This window comes from Lepus europaeus, chromosome 5 (assembly GCF_033115175.1).
Source record: "Lepus europaeus isolate LE1 chromosome 5, mLepTim1.pri, whole genome shotgun sequence".
Classification (NCBI taxonomy): Eukaryota; Metazoa; Chordata; class Mammalia; order Lagomorpha; family Leporidae; genus Lepus; species Lepus europaeus.
The window spans coordinates 12,905,602-12,911,256 of NC_084831.1; positions in this window are offsets into that span (position 1 = coordinate 12,905,602).

Sequence of the window (5,655 nt, forward strand, 5' to 3'; positions counted from 1 at the left end):
CATCTGGGATGCGGGCGACCCGAGCTGCGTCGTACCTCCCAGGCCAGACACCTGCCCCTGCTCTGCCTTTCGATGTGCTTCTGTGATCTCCCCAGCTTGCAGGGGAGGTGCAGAGAGGGGCAGTGACGCCTTCGAAGCCCCAAATCAAGCATGCGGACTGGAGCAAGCGAAGACCCTAACGGGGTCCTCCTGGGCGTGGTGAGGGCAGGAGCAGGGCGTCCCACTGGTGCAAAGCTGCTTCCTGTGGCTGTGGATGGACAATGTCTCCGAGGGCTCAGCTCTTGAAGGAGCATCGAGGACATGGCTTCGGGTCCAGCTCTGCCCCAGTGTGCAAGCAAGTCACTTCCGTTCTCCCGACCTCAGTGTCCCCATCTGTAAAATGGACTCGGTGCTTCTGAACACACTGAGCGTGAGGACCCTTCTGGGATCCCAAGGAAAGCCTTGCACACAAACACCCCCCCCCCAAAATGCAGCTGTGGATTCTAGTGCAGGATGCTGCCAGCCCATGGGGCGTGTCCACAGATGACCTCCAGGCCACTCCGGCCTTGACATCACCAGGAGGGGCGAATGGATGCATCCGATGTGTTAAAGGCCCCAGGGTACCATGTCACTGTCATCTTCCTTCAGTGCTACACACAGACCATGTGCCCCAGCGTGGCCCCACTCAGCTGTCCCCCTTGGAGTCCAGTCCAGGGCCTAAGGTCCCCATGCACACACCTGTGTGGCTGCCATCTGCAGAGACAGCAGTCAGCCATGACAGCCCTATGCAAAGCACATGGCCTAGGCAGAGGGGCCGCTCCGGCAGGGTAGGCCCGGGAGCTGCCCATTTCCCTTGGCAAATGCTTGCCTGGTGCTCCCAGACAGGAAGGGGCTTCCCTGACCACCTGCCTACCCCCGCCCTGCTGGCTGGACAAGGGCAGGGGCACAAGAGTGGGGCTGGGGGCTGAATAAGCCCCACCCCCACAACCTGTCCCTGCCCTCTGTGCTCTGGCCACTGCCAGCCCGCACCCCCAGCAGCACAAAATCGGGCAGCCCCACCTCCAGTGCAGCTGAGGGTGGGGACAGGGAGGGCTGTGAGACACCTCTGAGACAGCCCCGCCCCCTCGCTTCTGCAGGAGGAAGGCTGGAAGTCCAAAGAGCCAGCATTCTGGGGGTCCCCAGGGTCAGCTAAGGTCATGTGGGGGGGACTCTGCTGTGGTGGGGACACCTCCTGGGCCCAGGACCCACCAACACCTCCTTGCCAAACTCTTGGCTGCTGGCCTGGAGCAGGCAGCATGTCAGCCAGAAAGAGATCTGGAGATTTCAAATGACCAAGAGTTCACCAAAAGCCAAGAGGGCGGCGGTGGCTCCGGCCTAAAGGAGAGGGAGCGACCCTGGGGAGCCTCGGCAAGGCCGGCTCCAGCGGCCCCGCACCTGCCCAGCAGAGTTGTGGAGGGTTGCTGTCCCCACTGCACAGGCAAGGAAACCAAGGTGGAGTGGCGGAATGGCCCAGGGTCACTGGGATTTGAACACAGGGCTGGTTGCACTCCAGGGCTCACACGCTCTCCGTGGCACCAAGGTGCACCGTCCTAAGTCGAAGGCTGGATTAAAAGGAGCAGATGAGGGCCAGCGCCGTGCCTCACTAGGCTAATCCTCCGCCTGAGGCGCCAGCACACTGGGTTCTAGTCCCGGTTGGGGCACCGGATTCTGTCCCGGTTGCTCCTCTTCCATTCCAGCTCTCTGCTGTGGCCCAGGAAGGCAGTGGAGGATGGCCCAGGTCCTTGGGCCCTGCACCTGCATGGGAGACCAGGAGGAGGCACCTGGCTCCTGGCTTCGGATCAGCACAGCGCGCTGGCCGCAATGCGCCGGCCACAGTGGCCACTTGGGGGGTGAACCAACGGAAAAAGGAAGACCTTTCTCTCTGTCACTAACTCTGCCTGTCAAAAAAAAAAAAAAAAAAAAAAAAAGGAGCAGACATGGGAAGTGCTGATCCCCTGTGTGGCGAGGTCGTCAGCCCTCCCGTGAGTGGATAATCATACAAGTAACAGCTCACGGTGACTGAGCCCTTCCGGGCCACCAGGCCCGGGGTGAAGCTGGTTTTCACCGTTAGACCACTCCACTGTAGGAAAAAGCATCGTCATCACTCTATCCCCATTCTACACAGGAGAGACTGAGGCTCAGAGATCTGATGTGACTCGGCCAAGGTCACCCAGCCAGGATCCCGATTCAGGAGGACTCCAGGCTGCTGTCCTTGGCACCCGACAGGAGGTCACTGGGCGGAAAACACCCAGGCACTGCCCCTGACGGAGCTGGGGGCATCCAGCCTGGCGGGGAGGTGGCCCGGGAAGTTTGTGGCAGGGGCCTGGAGGGCTAGGATGGGGACAATGTTGTGTGGGGCTGCAGAGGGCACAGCCTGGCCAGGGACCGAGGGGCCGGCCAGCGGGCTTTGACTCCTCCCAGCTTCTTCATAGCCACCCCCAAACAATGAGACGTGAGCCCCTGCTGGATAAACACACCCCAGTGTTGGTGGCTTCCTGCCTGGCAAGGTCCCTCACTTTCAGCTCCAGTGAGAGGCTGGGTGAGTCTGTGACACTAAGATCTGACCACCCGGGATCCCAGTCCTGGCTCTGCCACTTGCTGGCCGTGCGCTGGCCTCTCCCAGGCCTCTGTCTCCCTGAGCCACACTCGCCTCCCGACCATGCCCGCCCTGCAGTGCACCACGTGGCCAGTGCCCCGCAGGACGCCAGCTCCCTGGCTTTGCTCCAGCCATGCTGGGCCAAACGCTCGAGGGACTGAGGCCCACTGCCTGGGCACTCGGGGCTGAAGGCAGGCACGGCAGAGGCCTGGACAGGATTCCGATGTGCCCAGCAGGGACCAGGACAAGAAGCGCAGGTGCAGTCATTGGCACAAGATCTGTTCCTGCCCCTGCCTCAGCTTTTCACCTGTGAAATGGGCTACCATAAGACCCCCTCCCTCCTAGGCTGGTGGGGAAGCTCCAGGTTAGTTGGTGGGGGCACCTGGCCAGTTGGCAGGACCTCTCCTCCTTCCCAGGCACGCGCGTGTCGAGGTCCAAACTAAGAAGTCTCCGTTACTAAGCACCTCACTGGGCCAGCACTTTAAGTACTTCATTTGATCCCCAGCTCCCGGAGGATGGTCAAGTCTGAGGCTGGAGTGGGAAAGGTGCAGGAAGAGACCTGAAGACTGGGACTTGAGCCCAGGCCTGTCTGGCTCTGGGGGCCCCGCGGTGACGGCTCCCAGCAAAGGCTCGGCCGTTGGAGACGTGGGACCGCAACCCAGCTGGGTCATTTCCTGCCCAGGGACCAGTTACTCAGCCTGTGCCTCATTTTCCCCACCTGTGAAAGGGGAGTGGCTGGACGAACGCCAGGGGTTGCTGAAGATCCGAGGAGCATCCTACACAACACCCAGCGCACAGCCCAAGTTCAAGGAGCCGTGCCTGTTACCTGTTACCATTCGCCCCCGAGGAGAACACGCAGGAGTGGAGACGATCGCTACAGAGATGTGGCCCTGCACCTGCTGCTTCCTCCGGCCCCCCGGGAGTTCCAGGCCGGCCTGGTGGCCAGCAGCCAGCACAGGTGCCCTCGCATTTCCTTAGCGTGCACGCTCAACTGGTGGCCTGTGGGACAGAGGTGACAGTGGCATCCGGCCTCAGTCAAATGGTTCACGCTCCAGGCCCAGGGCTGGGTCCCTGGCCACAGCAGGGAAATGAAGGGGCTCCCTGGGCCACCGCACACACAGGGACTTACTGTGGTAACCATGCAAAGAAGCCACAGGTTCTGAGCAGGAAGGGGGCCTGCGAGGGCCACAGGGCCCGAGTCTGGGGGGCGAGGGAGGGCGGAGAGAACAGAGCCCAACAGCTTTGCAGCAAAGGTGGGGGCTGGGGGAGGGCGCGGCAAGAAGACAGAGGTAGAGGAGGGGCTTGGAGGGTTGGGGACCTGATGGAGCAGCTGGGTCCCAACCCGCCTCCTATTCACCGCTGTGGGGCTCCACCCGGCCCTCCATCAGCCCCGCCGCAGAGGGCAGAGAGCTGCCAGGTTAGGTCACTGTCAAGGTGAGAGGAGACCAGGCGGGTCAGCTCTCGGCCAGCGATCGGCCACCTCCGCCTGCGTGGCCCACGTGACCTTGACCAACTGCACTGTTTCCTCAGCATGACCTTGAGCCAGCCCCATCCGCTTCCATTGACAGAGCCTACATGTCGCCGCCCTCCCCTCCCTTGAGCTCGGGCCTGGGCACAGCCACCCATGGGCTCCTTGCTGGAGCCCAGTTCCCTCTTACATAAACCCTGGCAGCTGCTGAGAGCGCCGGGGGAGGAGTGGCTCTGCCAAGGGGCGGAGTCTCCACCTGCCTCCCCCTGGATGCAGACCCTCCACGCCCACAGCCCTGATGGAGGGGCCCTGGGACAGGGAGGTGTCTCTGTGGCTCAGGAAACAGTCCCTCTTCTGTGACCCACAGGTGGCGAGAGGCCCAAACACCCATCTCCCCCAGCCCCAAAAGTCAGCTCCTGCATGGGCTCCCACCCAGAAATTCTGGGCTCAATGGGCTGGTCACCCCCCCACCTCCGAATTTGTCACTTAGCAGCCGAGCGGGAACTTCCAAGGCCGTCTGCACGATGTGTGGCTGTGGGGTGGAGATGGGGTTTGGAAGCAGACACTCGGGTTTGTGTCCCAGCGATACTTCCCCGGAACTCGGCCTCATCCGGACCGCTGTGAGTGAGGAGACATAGGCAGAGTCCGTGGCACCTGAGTTAGGGCTCCCCGAGACACAGAAATAACAGGATGCACACACGGCTGCGTGCGCACACACACTCTGCAGTCCAAGTCCAGGGGCAGTCTGCGGTGCCCCCTCTCCTGCTTGGGGGAAGCTCCATCTTTGTCCTGTTAAGTGGATCGGATAAGATCCACTCACACTACGGAGAGACACGTGCTTCACTTCCTAAATTCCTGATTTCGGGGCCAACGCTGTGGCGTAGTGGGCTAAGTGTCTGCACACCATCATCCCATGTGGGTGCCGGTTCAGGTCCTGGCTGCTCCACTTCCGATCCCGCTCCCTGCCAATGCGCCTGGGAAAGCGGCAGAGGATGGGAAAGCCCCAGCCATGTGGCCATTCAGGGAGTGAACCAGTGGGTGGAAGACCTCTCTCTCTCTGTCTATAACGCTGCCTCTCAAATATTTTTTTTTAAATTCCTGATTTCAATGTCAATTTCATCTATAAACACATTCCCAGAACGCCCACCCTGTCTGACAAGCACCAGGTACTGGTAGCCCAGCTGGGCCGACACAGGAATCCGGCCCCCTGGGAACGGCTGGGCCAGCTGTGGCTGAGGGGTCACCTGTGAGCCAGGACAGAGCCTGCTGCCATCCTCAGCACCGACATGAATTAACCCAGCGTGTATACGTGTGACAGGATCAGCCCCGAATCACAGATGCAGACACAGAAGTTTGGGGGGGCCTGCAGAGCCCCTGGCTGGGAGACAGTGAGCCCGGATGTAAACCCAGGCCATCCGGGTCCTGCGTTCCCCGTCACCCCTGTCGGGCTCTACCCTTCCTCCCGTCACACCGAGGGTGCCACGCCTACCCACCTCCACACACACACCTCAGTGATGCCATGAGACTTGGAAGGAGTCGCCGGCTGCCGCCCACCGCACCATGAAGACACTGC